The following is a 27,790-nucleotide window of genomic DNA, read 5'->3' on the forward strand; positions in this document are numbered from 1 at the left end:
TGTTCTTTATTATAAGGAGCTGTGAATCAGCCGGATGTGCCAACCTCGGATTTCATCCTCTCAGGCATATTCTGCCACCTAAACAGTGCTCAAACACACACTGATACAAACACAAACCTGCAGATAACCAGCAGGACCTATTTATAGAGCATCCACCTACTCTCAGACTATCATTTTTAACATTTATCTTTTTTTACCACTTGGCCATCCTGAACTGGACAGACACTCATACACACCTGTTGTCCTCAGCGACCACTGATTCATTACAATCCTGCCATGCACCCAGTGTGACACAAGCCTTTTGCCTTCTCTATTAGATGAGTCACAGCTCAATTAAACCTCCCCTGCCAGACAGACACACACACAATTGAAGCAGGCTGAGCGCTCAGGAGGGTGGCACTGGCTATAACAGGCCTGGCCTCAGGCAAACGTCTCTTCCAGACTTTTGACTATCACCGTAAAGTCGGGTCCACTTTGCAGCTTCTTCTGGCCCGAGAACTGCCCAAACAGGCATGATGTAACAAAGTGGCAAACAATAAATATAACCACTCCAGGGCTCGATGGGGTGAGTGTTTCACTTGCATTTGCAATTAAAAATAGATGCATGCGAACTGTAAAACATATTTAGCAGCACGTGTGTGAATAAAAATGCTCCTACAGGTCCTTAAAAAGAAAAGAAAAAACAAACAGTTTTATGAAATTTAAGGTCATAAAAACTCTTGAATCTCTTAAATGGTATAACAAACATCTTAGTTATAATTTTAAGAGGTCTTAAATTTAGGGATAGACAAACAGGAATTACGATACAGCCTAATGGGATTAAACTTCAAAAGTCTACGACTTAATTAAAAAAATATGAGCGCTGCACTTTTCAAAGTAAAAACAAGGCACTGTTGCACATTCTACAGGCTCACGGTTTCAGAGCGGTTCACAATCAATGAAAACAGCGCATTTACGCCAATAGACTGCTGGTGATGAATTGTTATTTATAATGTTTAAACCGAAATACATTGTAGATGGTTGTAAGAGTGTATATTGCACCTCCCTCGTTTATTTGAATGAACTGTCAGCAAACATTTCAAAATAAGGGTCCCGGTGTACTTCAGATCCCGCATTATGCATAACGTTTTGTTGTCATTGTTTCTTGGTTATTATTAGTATTTTGGTTACACAACAAACTGTATCTGGCATTTATATCAAAATAAGCTCTTGTAGCTTTTGTCTGGGATGCTATGTCACAGGGAGGGAAAGACTAATACAATTATTTAATACATATATTAAATATATAGATTTTACTAACATCGGCACAAATCTGTTTTAGTGAAATCTCACTGGTCTAAAAGTGCTCATTGCAGCAGCACAGTATCTTGTAAACACATTTGTTTCCAAGTAAAAATCTGTGCCCTCTGACCCCAGGAACTTGGGAAGCAAAGCCAGCCAATCAGAACGCAGCTTGAGATTTTACCAAGTGCTTGCCATTTTTATGGCTGATACTCAGAGGATGTTTCATGTGTGAAACATAAAGCATGAAAAAGACTGACAGGCCCAGAACTGTTGTGTCTGTGTGTGTACTGTCTGTATTTGCGTCTTAGATTTGGAATACGTGTATCTTCGTATTGTGTCGGGGTCTCATTGTTGTCTGGATGTGTGTGTGCACAGGGGTTCAGGGCTGAATGGTGCCAGTCTGAGAGTGTCTCTGTGGTGCTTGCCTCGTCTGCCAGCCTCAAGATTGATTTATCAAGACACAGAGAACGAGGCAACACCCCCCTTACGCCATCTTTCTGTCTCTCTCAAAAAACAAAGTCCCAAAAACACCCCCACCCCTGCCACAATCACATTTTCCCCTCAGACAAGTGCTTTGCAGCCAGAGCTAGACACCGTCTCACACACTCATGCAGGGCGGGGGCCGCTGGGGGGGACTGGCACAGAGGGGAATCATAACACTTGATGCTAGCGGAGCATGTCGGAGGTAAACAGCATCATTTTCTCTTTTATTTCATTTACGACACAATAAAATATGGAAATAAAAAACGTGGGAGGATGTGTCTCCCCCTCCCTGTGCAAAAACTTCCGTCTCTCACCCGCATCATTATCCGTCTGCGTCGTTTTCAATCGGCTGGCGAGACGGAGAGCTCACGGGGGAAAGAAAAGCCAGCAGAACATTTTTAATCTCTGCTGTGTTCCTGACGAGGGAAAAAAAAAAGGACAAAAAAAATAAAAAATAGGAATGAAAAGGCAGAGACTGAGAGAGAAGTGTTGCAGTGTGGGTTGAGTTATGACAGGGGCTTTTTCCTTCACAAAAAAGTGCTGTGGCGATATCATAGTTCAGAAAAGTATTTTGATACATACCATAGTACCAATAATTATTAAACTGGACAATTTGACAGTTTCATTATCAGCGTCGGTTTGGCTGATTAGCAGGAGTGCTTTTTGAATCTTTTCCCAAATCTATTGACAGCCTTTTTAACAACTAATAAATATTTTTGGTAAATTATTTGGTAAATATTGCTTAAAATAAGACTGGATTTCATTTCATGTGTATTATATAAATTTATCTATATTAGCAGGGTCTAAAATAAACACTCTCCAAGTGCCAAATGCAAGTACAAAAATTGGCTTAGGGGAATAAATAAGTTGGCTGGTAACTTTATTGGGAACGGAAACAATTTATGATTTAAGTTGAACTGAAGAAAAATATTCTGACCCTCGTTGATGTAAGAGATGAGAGCATTTCAAGGTTTACAAACAGTCTATCAAATAAAACATATGTAGTGACTGACTGAAAAAAAAACTACCATCAATAGGCCTCATTCATGAAACATTCGTAAATATAGGAGTAAATTCCGAGTAATTTGCGCGTAAAACGGACCTTCCCGAAAACTCTCCTCCGGATTCACAAAAGCTTTCGTAAACGTCCAATTTGATAGTTAAACATGTGTATGTTAATGAATTCCAATCATTCGTAAATAGGGCGCTCCTGCATGCTCATTCACAATTAGCATAATCTCCACCTATGACTACAGCTACGCAAATTGCGTGTGCAGGAACGCAGTGGAATATTCTGGTCTACTTTCTCAAGTTTGGCTCCAGTAGCCTATATTGCATAAATGCAAAAATGACTAATAGGCCATATGGCTAAAATCAAATAACCAATAACGTGTGCCCAAGTGTTTTTAGCCACCTGAAAAATGACAGGAGCTCTTCTGAAAACGGCCAGCTAGTGGCACTTGAAAACGCTTTGGTTGCACAACGTTTTTTCCCATAGACTGTTAAAAAAAAAAAAAGTTTTTTCCAGCTGTTCCGATTTGGTTGCTATGAAGTGGAATATTCACGGCAGTAACGTATTACTAGCATCTCATTTTGAAGAATATTACTGAATATAAAAATGCAGTAACCACCAGTATTATTAACTTCTCTATAAAGTGGGGGAACTATGACGTCACTTTGTAGGCGGACCGGATGTTAGCATGAAACTGGTTCCTCGACAAAAAGCCAATAGGATTTTTCCATAGGCTTTTATTCAACCATAGCTCATGAAACTTACATGTTTTGTCCATCAAGGTAATATTCACAAAATAATATAACTTTGATGAATTTTGACCGCGCTCCCGACAACATTTTCAAACTTATTTTTAACGTTCAGTGAAAAGTATTTACTCTATATATGAATTTTAATCCACGCTACACTAACCTTTTCATATAAACTGGAATAAATACAAAACTAGAGCCTAACTAAAACTGAAATGAGACATTAGTAATAAATAGTGTAGCGAATAAATGAAATAATCATAACTAAAGGACATCTGAAAGCACGTATTTCTGTACATTTCGAAATAAGGTGAATTAAAAGTAAAAACATTCTTGATTAATATGAATATTTCAATTAAAAACATATCCCCACGTACTATTCAATAAAAGCGATAAAGCGAAGTAGCGAGTAGGAAGCGATAAAACGAATATCTTCCATAAACTTTTTGGCGTGATGACGTTGAATGTCTCCGACAGTGCCTGTAGTCCCATTTAGCAACTTGTTAGCAACCGTCTTTTTAAAGAAACGTAACAGTTTTAAAAAATCAGGAGTGGGGTGTAACTGGTTTGTTTTATATCGTAGAATAAAACGTGAAAGTATCTTGAGCCCGTGTGAACCATGGACCTTATTTGAGGGATTTAACCAAAAACCCAATCAAAAAACCCATTGACTCTGGGATGATGGAACCGGACGTGCTAAATGGTTTTTGCCTACAAAGTGACATCATAGTTCCACCACTCTATTGTTGTTCAGTTGTTGTACAAGCAGTTATTGGTCGGTGTGGTATTTTTCCCGCTACTCCTCCATTGATTGGACGGCTGGGTAAAAAGTGACAGTGACATATTTTTGATGAAATCTTAGAGCTTTCTGACCCTCCATAGACAGCAAGGGAACGGACACATTCAATGCCCAGAAAGGTAGTAAGGACATCATTAAAATAGTCCATATGACATCAGTAGTTCAACGGTAATTTTATGAAGCTATGAGAATACTTTTTGTGTGCAAAAATAATTACTTTATTTAGCAATTTCTTCTCTTCCATGTCAGCCTTTGCCACGTGTTCACAAGAGTAGCACAAAGTCATCCTCTCTGTCAAACTCTTCAGACATGCTTATGTAGACTGTTTAATGTACAGTGTGCATCTTCCTCTGATTGTAAACAAGGTGCAATGCATGCGTTGTGGTACTCTTGTGAATGAGTGTCGAAGACTGACACGGAAGAGAAGAAATTGAATGAAGTCATTATTATTTTAGTTTTTTTGCACACAAATAGTATTCTCGTAGCTTTATAACATTAAGACTATTTTAATGATGTCCTTACTACCTTTCTGGGCCTTGAACGTGTCAGTTGTGTTGCTATCTATGGCGGGTCAGAAAGCTCTCGGTCTTCATCAAAAATATCTTAATTTGTGTTCAGAATATGAACGAAGGTCCTACGGGTTTAGAATGACATGAGGGTTTGTAATTAATTACAGAATTTTCATTTTTGGGTGAACTATCCCTTTAAGTTTTTTTTTTTTTTTTTTTTCTCCTCTAGAATTCCATGTAGACGTGTGACACTACATCACTTCTATTAAAACCACAAAAATATAATGAACAAAAGTCTTGACATTTTGTGACAGGTGAGAGATTTGGTAGGTCAACACAAACATGAAACGGGAACCCATTAACCCATCCAAAGTGCACACACAAAGCAGTGAAGACACACACACACACACACCCAGAGCAGTGGGTAGCCATTTTATGCTACGGCGCCCGGGAAGCAGTTGGGGGTTCGGTGCCTTGCTCAAGGGCACCTCAGTCATGGTATTGAGGATGGAGAGAGCGCTGGACATTCACCTATAATCCCTGCCGGCCTGAGACTCGAACCTGCAACCATTTGGATTATGAGTCAGACTCTCTAACCATTGGGCCACGACGATGTTGGAGCACAGGTACTTACAATTAAGAACACTAATTGTACTTCAAAACACCATGACATTACAATGGTACATGTCCAGAAAGCATGGTTTCACCATCATACTTTTATGGTAATTTTTTATAAGAGTTATCAAAGTTTGAGAGGTCTGTGGAGGGACACACAGTCTAAATCTCTCCCATGCCACAATAAAAAATTAGACACAATGTCCCAGAGTGTTGAAATATAATTTATTATGACTCCAGAGGACTTTAAGCTCAAGACGATGAGAGTCAGATCAGTATATCAGGAGCTGAATCAGATACTTTATCTGATACATGCTAATGCAGCCGTTTCAGCTTGATGCCTCGCTGAAGATTATATCAGAATGTGCTTGCGTCTAAAGGACAGCTTTTAAAAAAAAAAACTGTGGCTGGTACAAAGAGTCTGGTACAGCCAGACAACATGATCTTATATATCTGCAGTAAAAACTTTCACAGCTCATTGGCTGGTGTTATTGGCTGGAGCAGTGCAGACCTGGGCTTCATTTCGTCCTTTCTAATTGACCTTCTAATTCTTGCTGACGGAGTTATTTATCAGTTTCTTTCTTAAAGGAATAGTCTACCCAAATATAAAAATTCTCAGTACAAACCCTCTACGACTTCCTTTTTATTTGTGGAACACATTGGACTTTTATAGTTTTAGAGCTAAATAAATGGTAAGGTATTAGTAAAAACATCCTATTTTGTGCTCCAATTAAAAAAGACGACAGTGATTCAGGTTTGATTTTGTGTAAACGATGAAAGAATATTCATGTTTGGGTGCGCTACCCCTTAAATCAATCTCAGAGATAAATACACAAACAATAGCATGATAGATTTGTGCTAAAATCACCGTCTAGACAGAAAATGGGAGATTGTGAGTGTGTTTGTCTGTTGCATGAAGACATGAGGTGTCTGTGACCTTCCTATGGCCCCTCAGGTGTCAGCTGAGCGTCCGTCTTTGGGGGCCGCAAGAAGACAAGAGAGAGCTGGAGAGAGTGCATGGAAAGGGCAGAAGCACATTAACGTCTCGTTTGGTACGAAGGTGCCAGACTATAATGAATAAAGGAGGCGATATTAAAAAAAAAAAAGAGAGAGAGAAAAAGAGGTGTGAGGATGCCAAGCGCTTGGAGAGACACAAAGGGATGCGATAAACCCTGATAAAGTCAAAGGATGTTGGGAACAGAATACTAGTGCTGTGCTTACTTTATACTGCACTCTGTGCACTGCCTACTATTTTAAAACCAGTATGCAGAAATAAAGATTTCAAAAACTGTTGTCAAATGTTTAATAGGAATTATGTGTAAAAATGTCTTAACTCATAGTAGTTTGTTTAATACTTAAAACAAACACGATATTATCAATGGAAACAGAAGGTTGAGCTCATTGTCTAGTGTCCCACGCAGTGTGCTTTGGATGTAAACTGCAGTGTTTTGCCACAGGTTTAGAAGGTCATTTGGTTTTCTGGGCATACTATGCATGAAATACATGCAAAATTAATTTGAGTGGAATGTTAAACTGTGTTCAGTATTGAACTGCGTACACAGTGCACAGTGGACACTGCTTATTTAAAACTAACATGTGATCTAGTATGAATTATGGAATTGTTTCAAACATGCTACTTGCTGTGGCATGGTCTCATTAATATTTAATTCAAGGAAGGAGGTACAGTTGAAATTTTAAAGTAAAGGTTACATTTATTAGAAATTTTGTGTAAAAAAATGCACTGTTTGACAGCCTAATATTACTTCTGATTAATTCGCCAGGCTGGTATATAAGTTTACGTTGTGCATTGTGGGATACATTATTCCACACAGTGTGCTTTGGTTGAATACTGAACATTCTGAAAACTCTAACCATATTTTAGGTAAGTCAGGTAATTTGTGCATAATGCAAATAAAAAAAAATTGCATACTGCGCACAATATACATAACAGCTAAAAAGCATAAATATATACAGTAAATCACAATTAATACTTTACAAAAATAAATACTTATTTTTATTTTACAAGAAGTTTTGTGTGTGTGTGGGGGGGGTTCATGTTCATCAAACTACAATCAAAGTCATATTGTGCATTGTGGAATACAGTAATCCATGCAGTGGAATCCATCAATCTGTTTGTTTGGATATTGAATTTTGAGAAATGTAGCATGTAATCCAGGTATTCTGTGGATATTGCAAACTGAAAAATTGCATAATGTGCACTATATACTGCACATTCCAAAAATGTTTATTATGAAAGTTCTGAAAGAAATCTGGCCCATATTACTTCCAATTCTTTCATCAAACTAGAATAGAAGTATTTCACACAGTGTGTGTAAATTGAATATTGAATTTTGACTTAGGGAGAATGTAATCTAGGTATTCTATGCATACTTCAAACTGAAAATCCGCATACTACATGCAATATGCATACTCCACGTAGTGGGCTACAGTTGAATATGGAAACATTCAGCGAAACCTAGCATGCAAATTGGGCATTCTTTGCATACTAACAAATTGGAAAGGAAGCAAGTAGTTTCAGACATACAGGTTCTATATGAGCATGGCCACATTCATTCTAGCCATTCACAGCTGGTGTATGTACCTGTAGTTCTGCGCTACTAGTGGCGCCTAGCGGAACAACAAAAAGTAAAGGATGTTTTCAGAAAACTTTGCAAATGCCCCTTTCTAACGTCATGACTCCCCAACTCAAACATTTAAAAAAAATCAAAAATAAAATTAATAATTTTGATATAATAAATTGACAGTAAAGAAAGATTTATATTGTTACAAAGGATTTCCATTTTGAATAAATGCTGTTCTTTCTAACTTTATTCATATACAGGTGCATCTCAATAAATTAGAATGTTGTGGAAAAGTTTATTTCAGTAATTCAACTCAAATCGTGAAATGCGTGTATTAAATAAATTCAATGCGCACAGACAGAAGTATTTTAAGTCTTTGGTTCTTTTAATTGTGATGATTTTGGCTCACATTTAACAAAAACCCACCAATTCACTATCTCAACAAATTAGAATATGGTGACATGCCAATCAGCTAATCAACTCAAAACACCTGCAAAGGTTTCCTGAGCCTTCAAAATGGTCTCTCAGTTTGGTTCACTAGGCTACACAATCACGGGGAAGACTGCTGATCAGTTGTCCAGAAGACAATCATTGACACCCTTCACAAGGAGGGTAAGCCACAAACATTCATTGCCAAAGAAGCTGGCTGTTCACAGAGTGCTGTATCCAAGCATGTTAACAGAAAGTTGAGTGAAGGAAAAAGTGTGGAAGAAAAAGATGCACAACCAACCGAGAGAACCGCAGCCTTATGAGGATTGTCAAGCAAAATCGATTCAAGAATTTAGGTTAACTTCACAAGGAATGGACTGAGGCTGGGGTCAAGGCATCAAGAGCCACCACACACAGATGTGTCGAGGAATTTGGCTACAGTTGTCGTATTCCTCTTGTTAAGCCATTCCTGAACCACAGACAACGTCAGAGGCATCTTACCTGAGCTAAGGAGAAGAACAACTGGACTGTTGCCCAGTGGTCCAAAGTCCTCTTTTCAGATGAGAGCAAATTTTGTATTTCATTTGGAAACCAAGGTCCTAGAGTCTGGAGGAAGGGTGGAGAAGCTCATAGCCCAAGTTGCTTGAAGTCCAGTGTTAAGTTTCCACAGTCTGTGATGATTTGAGGTGCAATGTCATCTGCTGGTGTTGCTCCATTGTGTTTTTTGAAAACCAAAGTCACTGCACCCGTTTACCAAGAAATTTTGGAGCACTTCATGCTTCCTTCTGCTGACCAGCTTTTTAAAGATGCTGATTTCATTTTCCAGCAGGATTTGGCACCTGCCCACACTGCCAAAAGCACCAAAAGTTGGTTAAATGACCATGGTGTTGGTGTGCTTGACTGGCCAGCAAACTCACCAGACCTGAACCCCGAAGAGAATCAAAAGGAAGTATTGTCAAAAGGAAAATGAGAAACAAGAGACCAAAAAATGCAGATGAGCTGAAGGCCACTGTCAAAGAAACCTGGGTTTCCGTACCACTTCAGCAGTGCCACAAACTGATCATGCCACGCCGAACTGAGGCAGTAATTAAAGCAAAAGGAGCCCCTACCAAGTATTGAGTACATATACAGTAAATGAGCATACTTTCCAGAAGGCCAACAATTCACTAAAAATGTTTTTTTTTTTATTGGTCTTATGAAGTATTTTAATTTGTTGAGGTAGTGAATTGGTGGGTTTTTGTTAAATGTGAGCCAAAATCATCACAATTAAAAGAACCAAAGACTTAAACTACTTCAGTCTGTGTGCTTTGAATTTATTTAATACACGAGTTTCACAATTTGAGTTGAATTACTGAAATAAATTAACTTTTCCATGACATTCTAATTTATTGAGATGCACCTGTATTAGAATGACTTCTGAAGGATCATGTGACACTGACGACAGGAATAAATTAATGATGTTGAAAATTCAGCTTTGTATCACAGGTATTAACTACATTTTAATAAATATAGTAAACAGTTTTAAATTATATTTCATAATATGTCTGTTTTTACTGAATTTTTGTAACCTTGGTGAGCATAAGACACTTCTTAAAAAAACATTAAAAATATTACTGATCCCAAACTTTTGAAAGGTGGTATATATATATATACACACACACATACACACACGCATACACACGTGGTCAGAATTGTTGGTTATATACAGTCATGGCCAAAAATATCGACACCCTTGGTAAATAAGATCAAAGAAGGTTGTGGAAATAAATCTGCATTGTTAATCCTTTTGATCCATTTTATTTTTTTTTTAAATCACAAAAATCTAACCTTTCATTGGATAATAAGAATTTAAAATGAGGGAAATATCATTATGAAATAAATGTTTTTCTCTAATACACATTGGCCACAATTAATGGCACCCTTTTATTCAATACTTTTTGAAACCTCCATTTGCCAGTTTAACAGCTCTAAATGTTCTCCTATAATGCCTGATGAGGTTAGAGAACACCTGGCAAGAGATCAGAGACCATTCCTTCATCCAGAATCACTCCAGACCCTTTAGATTCACAGCTCCATGTTGGTGCTTCTTCTCTTCAGTTCACTCATTTTCTACAGGGTTCAGGTCAGAGGACTGGGACGGCCAGCAGAAGCTTGGTTTTGTGCTCAGTCACCCATTTTTGTGTTGTTTTTGAGGTTTGTGTTTGGATTATTGTACGGTTGGAAGATCCAAACATGGCCCATTATAAGATTTCTAACAGAGTCAGTCACTTATTGATTTTTCCATGATGCCGTGTGTCTAAACAAGATGTCCAGGACCTCCAGCAGAAATATAGGCCCACAACATCAAAAATACAGCAGTATATTTCATTGTACACATGGGGTACTTTTTATCCGTGTTCACCAAACCACTCTTGAGTGTTCACTGCTAAAAAGCTAAAAAAAAAAATTAAATCTGACCATAGAAGCCAGTCCCATTTGAAGTTCCAGTCGTGTCTGATAACTGAATATGCTGGAGTTAGTTTTTGGATGAGCGAGGAGAATTTTTCTTGAAACCCTCCCAAACAACATGTGGTGATGTAGGTGCTGTTTGATCATTTTTTTTTTAAGGTTTTCTGACCCCGAAACTCAACCTTTTTCTGCAATTCTCCAGCTGTGGTCTTTGTAACATTTTATGTTGATTGGAAATTCTTAATTATTTCCCTGATGGTGGAAATGGGAATTTTCACTGCTCTAGCTCTTTTCTTAAAGCCACTTCACTAATTTGTGAAGCTCAATTATCTTTTGCTGCACATCAGAAATATATTCTTTGGTTTTTCTTATTGTGATGGATGATTAAGGGAATTTGGGCTTTGTTTTCCCTCCTATTTATATTTCTGTGAAACAGGAAGCCATGGCTGGATAATTTTATGTTCATAATCATGCTGGAGTGCTCAAAATTGTGAATATATATGGGAATATATTTCAGATATATTTTACTCATAAGAATGTATAGGGGTGCCGTTAATTTTGTCCAACATGTATTTGAGAAAAAACATTTATTTCATAATGATATTTCCCCCCATTTTAAATTCTTATTCTCCAATGAAAGCTTAGATTTTTGTGATTTTTTTAAATAAAAAATCAAAAGGATTAACAATGGACATTTATTTTCACAGCCTTCTTTGATCATATTTACCAAGGGTACCAACAATTCTGACCACGCGTGTGTGTTTGTGTGTGTGTGTGTTGATTGCTATCAGGCTGTGAAGTGACTTTGAACTAGTATAACAGAAAATATTTATGAAAAACATTGCCTACCCTAGTTTTATTCTAATGTAAAGGTGCAGTGAAAACCACAGCATAGGTAACCGTGCAAAAACAGCTTGGCAGGTCCCAATGATTGTTTGTGTGTGTGTGTGTTTGTGTACCTACTTAACTATATTTTTGGGACAAATTTGTACCCAAAAGTGAGGTAAACCTGAAAAAAATCTCCAAAAATCTCCCTTTGGGGATGTCCTCATTTGTAAAACGGGTTTAAAAATAAACTAAGCAAAGTTTTTTTTAAATTGTAAAAATGCAGAAAGTTTCCCGTGTAGGGCGATAGAAAATGCAGTTTGTACAGTATAAAAACTATTACGCCTATGGAATGTCACCATTTAGATGGCTAAGTAAACACTTAAGCTAAGTGTGTGTGTGTGTGTGTTTATGGAGGTGTGGACAGCAAAAAGGCCCTGACATTAATGCTGGGATGGGTGGGGGGAGGGTCTATACACTCTGTCAGTAACGCTCTCTCTCAGCAACACTGAAAGTGTCAGCTTCCACCCAATCAATGGCTCTTACGGTAGCACTAACAGCGTCTAGACGACGGGGTCATTGACTGCTCTTCACAAGTGTGTGTGTGTGTGTGTGTGTGTCTGTACAGAGGTCGCACGCAGGGCACGCGCTCTCCAGCGGGACAGACGAGGCATTACATTGACCGTGTGTGTGGGGGGAGATTGCTATCTCGTCCTCACATACCTCGACACACACACAATCTGTTGGCAGACTAAACATTTGACTTCAAAGGCCATGTGGTGAATTAAAGCATGTCTGTTCTGTCTGCACGTCTGATGTATGAGGACACTAGAGAAACGAAACTAAATTCTGAACGCATGTCCTAAAAGGCCCAAGTTTAGACACAAAGATGGGTGGGCCTGACATTACAAACTCACATCTGACATTATAAGTTCGCAAACACATACTCGAACGCTTGGTTAGAGCATTATAAGAGCAATTTCAATTCCTCAAATCCCTGTTGTACATAGGCCTACTTAACGTGCGCTCTTTGCGTTACTGTGATGGTTACTAACCACGACTCAAGGGAGCAATGGAGTTAATTTCAAATGTCTGTGTCATTGAATTACTTGTTCAGGTACCTAGCTTTAAACAACAACTTTAAACATTCTTATTACAGAAAGATTATAGCCTACAGCTTGACAGTCTACTAAGCATAAAAATGCATAGTACACAAAAATATTGGGTAAAGCTGCTAGTATATTTATTGTGGGGGAAAATGTATATTTAAACTCTACCATCTTGGATTTTCATCTTGGAGTTCATTGCAAACATTTCTGGTACTGAAATGCTGTTTAGAATTTGGTCAAAATTATGTGTTTTAGGCAGCATAACGTGAAAAAAAAATACAAAACAATAGAGTACAACAGACCCCTTCACTTCTGAATCGGCCTCGATTCCTGATGTATTTTTCCCATTCACTTTTCCATACAAATTCTAACATTTTTGAAGTTGGGGAGGTACAAGACTGTGTAACAGCTTTGGTGAGGGAAAGAACTTCAATCTCATGAAGCATTGCAAGTGATAATCAAATAAAAAATTATGGAGGAATATGAAAGTATTGTTTTAAAGATATTGTTTATATAGAGAAAACAGAAAATATAATTTTTGTTCATATTATATATTTATTGCAAAATATACATGTTTTGCAGTGCTTCATGGGAGTTATTTTGGCATGATTTGGTTGTCGCGATTCTCTGACTGGTGGAATGTTTGGAAGAATAATGGGTAATGTTTTATATATTTAATATTAAATATTTTTCTTCAGTGGAGGCCACATAAAAATGGTGCAAAAAGTGCTATAAAGTACAAAGCCTTAGCCCTACTCGCTGTGTGTGGATCCTTTTTCTACTCTGTGACTTTTCTGGTTGGATTTACGCACCCAGTAAACTTTGACGTTGGACTGTGTATTATACATTTGGCGCCAACACCTTTTCATTCATCATAATGTAGATTTTCACCAGGAATTTTTCAGTTAAACACGATTATTTAAAAAATATATATATGTTTGAAATAATGTGGGCTGATGGCTGTGACAACAACCTTGCAGCTCACAGTAGGTCTGTATTTAATGGTTTAGAAGCTAAATCAATTTCCCTATGGAGAAATGAATGGGATTTTTACATCCGGATCCTGATGTTTGCACTCTATAGCATAGCCTTAGAAAATGGCTGAATCACTGTTCAGTGTTCTCCCTAATGAACTAGGGACCAGATTGAGACACACCCTTCATAGTAGGGGTGTCGCGATATACCGGTATCGACGATAACAGTGATAATCAAATCATGAAATATCAACATCGTGTTAATTTAGGGTGTGACGATATCATTGGCGATAACCATGATATTTAAAATGAACAGGACACTTAAGATAACACGACACGCAAATAGCCTGCTCCAGTGCCAGTACCTGGGTGACCTCCCAGGTGGCAGTATTGCACCTTAACGCTGACACCTGTCAAACAAGAAGACCATGCCAAAGAACTTATACTGATGCGCTACTCTGAGAAGAACCATGTTCAATATTATACAGACAGTAAGTTGCCATTATTTTACTAGTCATTGAATGGGAAATGTTACATTAACCTGTTAACACTGGTTTCCTGTGTTAATATATTTAAATAAAGGGACGATTCTTATAATAAGTACCGCGTTTTCTTTACTCGTCTAATATTTGTATTGGAATTTGCAATTGAGTCATGGACAATACTGCCTTTGTGAAGCAATTGATCTCTTTGTTCAAATCTATTACACAATTAAAACTGATCTAGAAAAACTAAGCGACCAAATTGTTATGTTAAACATCGGAAAAAGTTAAGTTACTCGCAGTGCCGTGCACGTTAACTGCATGACTTAATTGGCGCCGGTGCAACTATAGGTTAAAGAGATTAAAATAGGGGCATGCAATGCAAGTTAACAGGTTAAAGTATCAGTTTTGATGTTAATATTTATTCATCATACTGTTGAACTTGACAGTATTTTCTCTCTTGTTATTTCATAGGGAGCTTCAAAGAAGACAAAAAGAAGGTCAGCTGTGACCTGAAGAAGAAGTGAAAATGCATGTGCCCTGGGTAAAAAGAAAAACTATATAAACAAAGTAAAAATTAATTTGGCTGATTCCTTAAGGTTTCTATTGATATCGCAATATATCGATACCGTGAATTCTTTTGGACACAATAACCGTGTTGTGAAAAATCTAATATCGTGACAGCCCTACTACATAGGCAGCTCACCAGGTTCTGAAACTCCCTAAATGAGGACTGATCATAATTACTGCTGGGTAGTAACCGATTACATGTAATCTGGATTACATAATCAGATTAGAAAAATTAAGTACTTGTCATTATTTTATAATACATTTTAAAATACTGGTAATCAGACTGCAGTTACTTTTTTATTGATCACATGACTACATATTATTCACTCAATAGCAATACATGATTCATAATTTCTTCATTCTCCCTACTTTTTCACCTTTTCATCTACCGCTTATATACATTCAGTCTTCCAGTTTTGTGGACATTCACACATAAATTTTTAGAAATGTTTCCTCAACATTGCATCAACTACTGATGAACACGTGAATTTTTATTTGAATTATAAGTCAGTGGGTTACAGCGGGTAAAATAAGTATTAAACACGGCACCATTTTTCCCAGTAAATATATTTCTAAAGGTGCTGTTGACATGAAATTTTCACCAGATGTCGGTAACAACCCAAGTAATTCATACATACAAATAAAACAAAACAAATAAGTTCAGAAATTAAGTTATGTGTAATAAAATGGAATGGCACAGGGAAAAAGTATTGAACTACTGAAATGTATTTAATACTTTGTACAAAAGCCTTTGTTGGTAATGACAGCTTCAAGACGCCTCCTGTATGGAGAAACTAGTCGCATGCATTGCTCAGGTGTGATTTTGGCCCATTCTTCCACAGAGTTCTGTGAGCCTCTTCTATGAATTCTGATCTTTAGCTCTTATTATCTATTGGATTCAAGTCAGGTGATTAGCTGGCCATTCTAGCAGCTTTATTTTCTTTTTCTGAAACCAACTGAGAGTTTCCTTGGCTGTGTGTTTGGGATCATTGTCTTGCTGAAATGCCCACCCTTGTTTCATCTTCATCATCCTGGTACTGTAGGTGTTGGGACTGAACCAGCTAATATTATTTTCCACTCACTAGGGGCAGGATTGCTTTCTAATTACTGATAGATTTCAGCTGGTGTCTTGGCTTTCCATGCCTTTTGCACCTACCTTTCTTCATGTGTTCAGTACTTTTTCCCCTGTCATTCCATTTTATTACACATAACTTAATTTCTGAACATATTTGTATTGTTTTCAAAGTATGTATGAATTACTTGGGTTGTTACCGACATCTGGTGAAAATTTCAAGTCAACAGCACCTTTATAAATATATTTACTGAGAAAAATGGTGACGTGTTCAATACTTATTTTACCCGCTGTATTTAACCATGTATTATTCTGACGTTGGTTAATGGTCAGATGACATGCAGGTAAACAATTTAAATATTTAATATTTTTTAGTATGTGTTGTATTTTGTCATTATTTTAAAATGATTTATTTTAATTTTACATTTTTGTGCTTTTCATTAAACTCACAAACTGCCTGCAGTTCCTTCACAAACTCCAGTTTGGAAAACTTTGACAATGTAACGGTGACAGAGACCGAGACGGCAGAGAGCGCACCCTGTTTATTTTCTTTATTTTACAAAATAACATTATTTTGTTGTTATTATGACAATACACAAATAAAAGTAGTCCCTTTGCAGCTTCAAACGATACCTTATTCTTATCTGTACAACCAAAAATGACATTTTAGCTCTTTTCATGGTCATCAAGAAAATACAAGACAGACCGCACCGGTGCAGGCTTCGACCCCAGAGGGTTACCGCACTTCATGTTGTTAATAACAAAATGTCTTCTTTCTCTTTGTATTTTTATATCCATATGATACAAGATCATCCTATTTAAATCAATGAGATGAACAAGTTAGATCAAAAGTAATCTAAAAGTAATCAAAAAGTAATCAAATAGTCTGATTATTTTACCAAAAAGGTGTAATGTAATGGATTACGTTACTAACTACATAATTTGTAAGTAATATACCCAGCACTGATCATAATCCATCCATCCATCATCCCTCAATAGACCTCTCTCATTCACTTCATTTGTGTAAGGGAAGAAAAAAAGTACATGTACTGTCCTACATCCAGTCAGCTTAACTTAAGAAGTACACTATACAAAACAGATTGCTTTATTTATTTTGCCATTAAAGCCCCGTCGGCTTAAACATGGTGAGTTCTGACATTTAAAACTCTGACGCTCTTTTAGCTGAAGTGTTTTCAGGATTGGGCTGTTCTGTCTCTCGGTTCCTGAATGCATCTGATTGTATTCTCAATGTTCCGGAGCGCAAAGCCTCTTTCTAAAGGCGCCCTGTGTTAACAGATGACGAGAGACACAAGCCACAGCTGTACGTGCAGTACAATCTAAAGAATGAGGGCTTGTACGGTGCTGTTCTGTTCCGTTCCGTTCGCGCACACACACACATCTCAACTGAAACCATGCCAACTGCAGGCAGAGTCTACCACAGCACCAGCAAACATTTATAGCACACTTTTCACACAGGAAAGGTGAGGTGTGAGTGTGCAAGAGAGAGATACAGGGAGCATAAATGAGTGTTAGCATTTACACATTGCTATTTAAAGATTTTGCAACAATTTTCACCCAAACGCCTCTGAAAGTCGTCGTCTAGCACATAGTTTAGAGGTCACCCCTCTCACTCAAATCAGGCAAAAGAAGAAAGTGTCTAATTTGCCGCACCCGGGGCTGCCTAGCAGCCTCATGCGGTTCATACTAACTAACGCCACCACATTGGCTCAACATATACGACTCTGTCCTCTGGGAAGGCGCACCAGAGGGGTACGGCCTGGGTCGTAGGCTTTGCCCCGGGAGGGGATTAAGGAACCGCTATGGAGGCCTAAAGCATCTCCATCTGGACTTTCTATCAGAAATCATGTCCCACAGGCGCTAACTTGGGGCATGTCCATGCAATATGTTCCGCAAGAGCTAGCCAGAGCTTGGCAGCAATGGCAGAAGACAGACAGTTAAGAAAAGACAAAGGCTTAATTTGTGGTATGAGACACAAAGATAGTCTGTACTACAGAGACGGCTAGCTAGAAAGACTGAAAGCATGTAGCTACTCTGTGCTTCAAAATACAATTTTATGGGTAAATCATAAAAAAAAACAAAAAACGATTTTAGCATAGAAACACCATGAAATCAAATTTGACCCAATTTACTGTAGGGCCGTATGAAATCCATTTCCTTTTTATTTATTTATTTATATATTTTTCTTTTTATTTATTTTTCCCCTCTTGTGATTATGATTTTGTGGTGGCTTTCATGTGCACTTAGCTCATAACTACAATCTGTTTGACATGACTTGAACGCACCAATAGATGCATTATAAGATTCATCACAAAGGAAAATAATTGGATCAAATAATTGGTTTACTTATACACAGCAAAATTGTACAGTGTGAATTAGTGCTGGTGTCCATAAAAAAAAAAAACGTAAAAACCGTAACTGGTTGGTTGATCACAGGGTAGAGAGATTGTCTGTCTTAGGGCTGGGTGATTTTTAACAGATTTTATTAATTAATTTGAATGCAATGTTTTGCCATGATTTTATTTATTTTATTTTTAAATCGAGGAATCACTGTTTTGAATAAAAAATATTTGCAAACATTACAATTAGACATGTTGACAATATGCCAAATTAATGCTAACAATTTTAAGAAAAAATTATCTGAGCACATGACAGTGCATGTGATTAACCACTCGTGTTTGATGTGCTCAATGAAGGACCATAACATAGAACAGTCCTAGTCCTAAACGGCTATTCACATAGAATGCATTTTTGCATTGAAAACATGAGATCTGGCAAGTAAAACCACGCTTACTATGGTTAAACAATGGTAACCACAAATTAACCATTTTGCTACACCAACCATATGGTAGTTGTAGCAAAACTATGGTTATGGTAATCAATACACAAAAAACCATGGTTACTACACTTTTACTATAATAAAACAGTGGTTAATTTTTGTTAGAGGTGGAATGGGGAAAATGCTGTAACGAACTACTACTGTATGTTCAATATATGTTTGCATGATGGTGACAGGCAGAAAGCTGCTGTAATTTAATTGTTTTGTACAAAACAATTAATGTTTATAGTAGCCTATTACTGGTGTTGTAATTTTAGTCATTTTGAATTTGACTTGCCTTGACTTTTTGAGTAAACTAAATGTTTATACTTTGGCTAAGAAATATTCAGCATTTTTCTTATTTTATATAATTTCTGAAAATATTAAAGACAAATTTGTACAACATTTGCCCCCGTATTTTATGCATTTTTTTTCTGCAAAGTTATTTAACAAGTTTGACAAAATGTACAATGCAAGTTTGTTGTATATTTACACCATGTTAAGCACTTCATGTGTTGTACTTGAATGTTCTTTAATCAGATTTTATTTTTTGCCATATGGCCCAGCCCTAGTCTGTCTTAATAGTGTGTCATGCACTCTACTGCGAGACCTTTCCCCTTCAGGCCAACCGAGTTTGGCCAAACACAAGCCATGGCGAGAGTGCTGCCCCGAGAGCAGTTTGACCGTGCGGTCGGAGACGGACGTCATGCATTCCCCGCCTGTGTCAGGAAGCTTTCCTGCTATGCAGTAGGAATGCAGGCTTCTCTCGGCTCTCTCTCCTCAGGCCAGGAAGAGAAGAGGGGGAGGGAGACAGCAAAAGAGAGAGAGAGAGACGTGGGCAGGCTACAGGCGAGGAGCAGTCTGCCTCGCCACTTATGGGCATGTTAGGTGGCAGTGGCACAAATGACCATACATGAGTCTGAAGCTGGTGGAAGGAGCCCGATCACGATGACTGATGATGTCACAATGCGGTTTTGTGGCATCTGTTGTCAGGTTTCGCCATCAAGCAATCAAAGCCCAGGTACAAGCCTCATCTCATTCCTGATCTGGAATCAGGATCCATGACCCCAATCTTTGCCTTAGCACCAACATTCACAACTGATCTCGGGTCAGCTGATGAACTCTGCGCCGCCACAGCTGGCTGAGTGATGTCTGCATGGATCAGCAAAGTCATCTAGACTCATCACACCATGGCTATCAAATAACAGGCCTAGTCTGGCTCACTCACTCACCAGACGTGCAGGGTTTGGAGTGTTTGTACTCTGTGTTTGTGCGGGTGATCGAAAAGGTTTCTGTAACTAACGTACTTGCAATTTAATAGCTGCTACAATGTGACAGAACACAGAAGGCAAAACTCATGAAAGATGCCATACAATGGTCATTGCATAGACTTTTAACTCTTTTCCCACCAGCATTTTTTTTTTATGTTTTTAGCTAGTGCCAGCACTTTTGTTCATTTTCACAAAATCTATATATTTTGTTGAATATGTTATATTCTAGCATTATGCCATCTTTTTTTAATCAAAACTTGAATGTTGGTGAGTTTAATTTTAAAAGTAATATTTTAAACAAAAAGCTGCGAAAACAACCAAAACATTTTACATGGATTACATATAGATCTGATTTAAAATAATGATCAAAACATAGACTGAGTAGATCAAGCCTATCAACACACCCAAAGTCAACATTTTATTCAGTAACTTTAGGCAGGTTTGATTTATATGCCGTTGAATATTTGATGATCCCGTTGACTTACATGTGTGCAAGCAATGCTTCTATCGCTTGTTTCTGCTTCTTCTTCATTTGTTTTTGGATCCGGAGATTCTGTACTATTTCAGAAGATGCATAATAGCGCCCCCTACTATACAACAGTGAAATCACAGATTGCCAGGAAATTCAGTCAATGGCAGGGAAAGAGTTGCAATCGAACACCGAATCCAAGAACGTGCAATTGTTCAATAGGGTAATTGTAAAGACATGCTTCGTGCTCTATGTGTTTTGTGAGTGATCGAAAAAGTACCTGTTATTGCACCTGTACTTTTATAGCTGTGACAATGTGACACGGAACATCAGTGCTGCTTTCCCCTATAACATAATTATGTGTTCAAAACTGTTTGGATGTGCAAAACAAATAAATGTAGGTCCTTATATGTTTTTAACAGTCCAAAATATTTAACCTGACAAGCCATTTTTAAAACGCAAAACAGTGGGTTCCCTTAAGATTTACTTATGGGTTTTTATAATGGGGTTTTTAAAGTGAGTTGAATAAGGTCAGGTTAGGTAAGGTTATGTGGTAAACCTAACTTGACAATACCTGACTTTTTGTTGGATAATATAAACTGCACACACTCACACCCCAAACATGTGTAGTCACTTATTACAAACATACAGCTACAAAATTTGTGTTCTGAGCTGTATGTAATTAATGTTATAGAGCACAACATCAAAGTATTTTCAAGTTATATTTACCACAGACCTTGTTTTACTCATAAATTGAAAAACCCCATAAAAAATCCTGAGGGAACCATGGTGAATTAGTGGGTTTGCACAGACCAACATTTAAAATAAATAAATAAATAAATTGTTCAGACTGAATCCAAGAATGCACAAATTGGGTAACTATTGACAGATTTTTGAAAAAATAAAAGGCTACCTATCTATAAATGTTTACTGTTCAAAACTATCATAGTTTACACACACAACGAGATCTACGGATTAGGTATAATATCAGAAACATTGCTTCCAGCTGCTGATTTCAAATCTGTAGTGGTTGTCTTGAAATGCATTGTTGATGGCAGTGGATTTCTTACTAAAGCTCTACTTTGATGGCTGTGGCGCAGTGCTTTAAAGGGGATGAATATAGAGACAGAACTTCTAACAGAGATTTTACTATGCTGACAGTCTAATAGCTCAGCATGCTAAAATCTAGGAAAGGTTAGCATTAGTCTCCCAAGTCATTTCCTTCAAAGCACTGCCAGCAAAAGTATTAAAGCTAAAACCAAACTTACAGAAGATTCAACCTCAAATTAATCTGCTGGTTGGTTGGTCAACAAGTCAACCATCCTCACTCATCCCTAGTAAATCTACATATTTCAAAATGCACAAATCAGTGAGTCAGTCTTAAGGTCTATTCACACCAAGACTAATATTCAGTGTGAAAATTAGGTGCAATAAACATTTTCATTTTTAATATACAGGCTGACACAAACATTCTCAAGCTGCCAATGCAACCTTTTATTTATTTTTTTGAATCTGAGATGTTAAATCTCTTTCCCATCGCACTGCGAAGAAAACTGGCCAACCAATAAGATTCACACGTTTGGCCACATGCCCAGAGCTGCTGCTGTTAAATAAAACTATGACTATGACTTGATACTTGCACTAAAAATAAATATTTTTTTGAACTGTATCTAATGAATCACTAGTCAACCTCACCAGTCAACAATTTGGTCATTGAATGACTAGCTAACAATCTTGACCCAAGCTAAATAATCACAAATTCTAGTATGCTGAAAATAGTTTCAAAGGTGTCTGAATGGTGCGCTGTTTCTGGGGTATTTTCAAAGTGTCCAACCATGCATGTTTTTGGCTAATATTAACTAAATCTGTATGAGCACTGAAAAGGTTTTTTTTTTTTTTTCTAAAATGCAAGGTCAGTGGCATTAAGATGCAATTTTATGAAATGCTACATACTTAGTGCTTCATATTATAATGAGAATTGGGACACACAATCAATGTTTCCACAACCTCTTGACTGGGGTACTGAAAAGAGTGGCAACAGGATGTGTACGAATTTAATAATTCTGATTTAAGAGCCATTCAACTGGAAGGCACTGGAGACACGGCTGAGGACAGACTACACTTCAATGGCCGCAAGAGAGAGCAGGATTTAATCTCCATGAATAAATATGTTGGCAAGCAATGGCTAGATATGCATCAACACTCTCTCAACATCTAATATTTTATTCTGATCTTTCTCTCGCTCTGTATTTTGGAGGTGCGATTGACATGGGGCCATTTTTGTTTTGTTTACTGGCTCCCAAAGTAAGTTCTGTGATAAACAGATCATGAGATATTATTATAACCGCTGTAAACTGTGCTGCTGGTGCAGTTCTGTTCAGTTAAAAGCCCAAAAATATTAAGGTTAAAGACGAAAGACTTGGCATTGTTTCCAGTGTTGCGCATCCTCACAGGCTTGATTCAGGCCTTGAATAAAGACTTCGAAAACCAAGCGCTGTCCCTAACGCTCCCTCTTCCTGCCCGATGAATTATTCCTGCAGGAAACTAATCCATCAATAAGCCTTCAAAGCAAAAAGATGCGTTGAACCAGGACTCTGATCAATATTTATGGAGCATACATGAATAAAACTGAGCTTCTTCAAAGGCAGCTAAGAGAAACCTGCAGAAAGACAGAAAGGCCCTTTTTCTCTTCCTCGCCGTGGATGCTAAAACCTGGTGAATTTGGAGTAGTCTTAGCCTGAGCTAGAACAGAGAGAGGCTCCCTGGGTGGACTGGGAAGGGTGCCTGAAATGGCTAAAAATAAAGATTGAGAAGGAAGAAGACGGAAAACAGCGGCCTGTTAGTCCCTAATCAGTCTCCCAACCTTAGGAACAAGTACATAGATGGCTTGTTGCTAACAGGCCCGTTCCCTAATGCTCCAGCACAACAGGAGTGAAGATTTATGTGCGACATGTATTATGATGTAGTGATTGTTGATGGAAAGCATGTGAGTGAGTCACAGTAAGCCCTGTTTGCTGGCTCTGCTCGTTACATTACACCCCATGAAATCAAAAGTGAAGCTTTGTAGCTTTTAGTACAAGTCTCTTGGCTTTAAAGCCATCTATCCTATATGCTACTGCACTCCAAAACGTATGTAGGCATTAAGCATATGTACATACTTAAAGTTTACAGTCTTTCTCTTTCAGGAAAACGAAACAAATCATCATCATATTTTCAGGGACGTAAATTTTTTCTCCAATGAAATGCTCTCTAGAGAGAAAATGCCCTCCTAATACTTCCTCCCTGTGACTAGAAATAATAGGCTATTCAAAGTGAAACACTAGTTTGCCATTTACTGAATAATATGCAGCATTCACTGCAAACTGAATACTATTTTATTTTATTTTGTAAAGTAGCAGGTAAAACAGTAGGCATTCATTTATGATGTTTCAAACAGTAGTAAGCTACATGTAGTAATTATCTTGAAAATGAAAAAGCTTATTTTGCAGTTTTGCATTAAAGACGGGGTAGGTGATTTGTTTAAAAAAACATTTTTGTTACGCTGGTTGAAAGTCTTTTCACATCCTGATAACAGTCAGTAAATTAAGTGGTCTAAATGTATTTACATCATCTGCTGAAGGCGTAGGACCATAAAATGTTCGTCCAATCAGATTCTCTCATCCAATCTCTCATCATGTCACTGGTTAGTCTCTGGTCTGCCGGAGCGCGGTCATGTGTTTTGGAGGAGGCGTGGCTTTGGAGAGTGATTTGCAGGGAGGGTGGGATCTTATGGTGCGTTCAAGTCATGTCGAACAGATCGTATTTACGAGCTAAATGTACATGAACGCCACTTCAAAGTTGTAATCACCAATGGGAAGTTTAGGAGTTTCTTTAAGCAACGATCTGTAAGATTTGGGGGCGTGCCAATGAGAAACATGGCGGAATGCAACAATATTCCACAATACTTATAGGTAGTATATTAGTGACATTGTCAGGCTTTTTTATTTACAAAAAAATAAGCTGTTTGAATAAATATGACAGGACTGTAATATAAAAATGAATAAGTTTTTATACAATACAGTTTAAAGTGGCTCCATAAATTAATTTAAAAAATAACAAAAACTCAAAACACACCTGATTCGCATTCTTTGCTCTTCATTTTCTATAAGCGGAGTTAACAAACTTTGCTGTATTTCCATGTTTTATTAATTTCAATTATAAATATAATATTAATTTATTAAAAGAAGGTACACCGCCAACTTGAGCCAATGAAAGTGACTTGAACCCACATGACATCGTAAACAACTTACTACCTCGTAAATATGAACGTCTCAGGAGGACTTAAATGCAGTATTATGCTTTCAAAGCTAGCTTGCTACTGCTATCATCTCTCGGAGTCATCTACCCTAGCTTTAATTTTGTGCACAAATTTTGTATCTTCTGGCAGTCTAATATACTGACATCTCAAAAGTCAAAAAAGAAATTACAGCTTTAATTACTTACTCGTGTCATACTAAAAACAGAAAATCAATTCAGATACATTGCAATTGCCAGGCATTGGCGGAAAAAGAATAAGCTAAAAAAAGAATAAACCCTTCAAGATGTTCCACCACATTTTCCTGTTTCAATACTAAAGACATCAACAGTAGAAAGAAAATGGCATTTCATAGCATCTTCAACATGCAATTAAATAGAAAATCCTGCTACAACTAAACAAACTAAACCAACAGCCGTATTATATCTGTATCAACACATACACTATGCATGAATGAACTCCATAAATATACTGAAGGAGTGAGTCATGCTATCAACATATTTGTGGTAGGATTCAAAAGATTACTTTAATACTCACTCCAAGTTGGACTGCATTTTTATCAACTGTTTTTCAATGTTCAATGACTGTTTGGAGGCAACAATATAAGGTCAATGGCTAAACACTGCGACGTAAAAACAAAATCATGCAAAACCGAACATCAAAAACTGCAGTACCCAGCGTAAACAGCTGGGCCAACTTCAGACAGGTCAACAAAAAACAAACCTTCAGGGAGGACAAATTTATTTTCATATGCTCTCAGCACTATCGTTCTAATAAGAGTCGTATTTGTGCAGAAGACTGTCTCCGGGGAAGCGTTAGCTGCAGGACCTGATCCAGCCTTTGCTCATGCACGGGCTCAGAGGGAATCTGTGGAATTTTTTGGGGGCGAATTTTTCGACAATTTTGAGTGAAAATCTGCAGAATTATGGCACGTTCAAACTAGATGAGAATATATACACAACTAATAAGAAGAATACAAACTGTACAAAATATACAATTTACAATTCCACTTTTCTGCAACAATGCCATCCTGCATTTTTAAAGTTTGCATTCTTTTAATTCAGCTAAGAGGTCACATTGTGACATATCATCCTTATATTGATTACACATCTTCACATATAAATTTATAGGTCAGAGTTCACCAAACTTTAATGCTGCAAAATGCACGACTTCTTGTTTTTTGGTTTCCTGCATTTGCATGCAAATAAATGGAAGTGTGATCACAAATTTATGTAGAAAGAAATTAACCCTAAATAAATGCCTGCTCTGTCATATTTGATACATACATTTCTAAGGACTCTAAAGGAACGTGAATAAAACTTTGCAGGACAAACATCCACTTTCAGCTTGTGGTTCATGTGTCTTTCTGCTGTGACATCTTTCCAGATTTTTATAAAATAAACAAATTACTTTTATATTGTTAGTAATATTTCAAGATGAACTTTTACTGAACTTAGGTTAATTTGATAATCCATACACAATTTTATAGAAAAATCATGTTAAAATGTGAGGATCACATATGATTTAATCCTAAAACTAAGCATTTAAATATCATTTCACTAGGACATGCTATTGGGAGATATAGAGTGACAAGTGATAAGCATATGCATTTAATGTAAGTAAACTGCTGTACTGCTATAAAGATCTCATTGATTTACATAAGCTATCAAAATTTCATCATACTTTTTGTCTAAACCTTTCTGAATAAAATGGAAATTGTGTTTCCTTCATGAGTATGAGCTCTGTATTCTCCTATGTGAGCTATAAATGCCTGATTTATTAAATATAATATGGAATACAAATATACAATTTTTGCCACAATTAGAGAATTTGACGCTAGTTACTGAAAATCAGAGCCAGTCTGGAGATTTGAGATGATTTGATAGAAAATCGCATAGTGTATGATGGTCACAGACTCTGCTTTTTTAGCTGCAGATTGTGACTCTATCCAGTCGGAGGATATCAAACATGTTTGATATTTCGAGCCAATTTTAGAACATATTGCTTTCATCAGTCAATCGTCTCCTAGCAACAAGGCACACGTTTCTGCGTGAGATTGTTGTTATCAGAACAACTTTAAAGTCTGGTAGTGTGTGATCCTCAGTCATTTAGTGTGTGATGGACAGGTTTTCCTTTGTGAATATTAAAAAGTCGGTATGGCCAGTGTTGTGCAATGTATTCCAGCCATAAAGGTTCAGTAAACTGTTCCGTTTTTAAAAAATCAGATTTTTCTGACAATTATTTCTATTGACAATTGGCTTTAAATTACAATTATGGCTTTATAGGGTTAAAAATGTTCAAATGTTTTAAACTGATTTTATTGATAGCTGAGGGCATTATCCAGTTAGCCAAAATATTCAATAAAGACGTAAGGAGCCAGAGATTCGTAGAATTTTATAAATGGCAGGCGTTCTATTTCTGTGGAAATCTGTGGTGCATCTGCAGGTACAGACAGCATGACAAGAGTCATACTCCACATGACTAAACAAGACCAAGAGTTTCCATGATGTACGTCTTGCTGGGTGTTTAACAGAAGTGGAATCAAATGGACACTGAGTGAGGGGGGTGTTGGGGGCAGCGAGGAGTTAGTATCACTTAATTTGGCAGCTGGAAGGGAAATCACAAGCTCTGTTCCAAACCTAGTCAGCTGTCTTGAGGCCTATACGTAAGCAGCATCTGAAATGGAACGTCCTTTTTTGGAACAGTCTTTGTATCAGTGTGCCTATGATGCCTTCTTAGGCAGCTAACTAGGTTTCGGAACACATCCGTGATATACAGTGTAACAGTTGGGTTCCGTAAGTAAAAACTCTATTTATTTTCTCCACAGGTTCCATAGGTCCATTGATTTTTAACGCTAAACCTTTACAGACAGATTTGTTGTGAGCTAGTAGATTGTTAATCAGTAGTACATGCTTTTGCTGAGGCTGTCTATTTGCATTATTTCAACATGTTTTTAAAACATTCGTGTTTAACATTGG

At 37.3% G+C, this 27,790-nt stretch overlaps 1 protein-coding gene across 3 annotated transcripts in view; it reads right to left on the reverse strand.

The window, feature by feature from the left end:
• Window positions 1–27,790, reverse strand: part of ldlrad4a (low density lipoprotein receptor class A domain containing 4a) — a 97,282-nt gene that overhangs the window by 67,828 nt on the left and 1,664 nt on the right. The gene's annotated exons all lie outside the window — the stretch shown is intronic.

This window comes from Onychostoma macrolepis, chromosome 19, assembly GCF_012432095.1.
Source record: "Onychostoma macrolepis isolate SWU-2019 chromosome 19, ASM1243209v1, whole genome shotgun sequence".
NCBI lineage: Eukaryota > Metazoa > Chordata > Actinopteri > Cypriniformes > Cyprinidae > Onychostoma > Onychostoma macrolepis.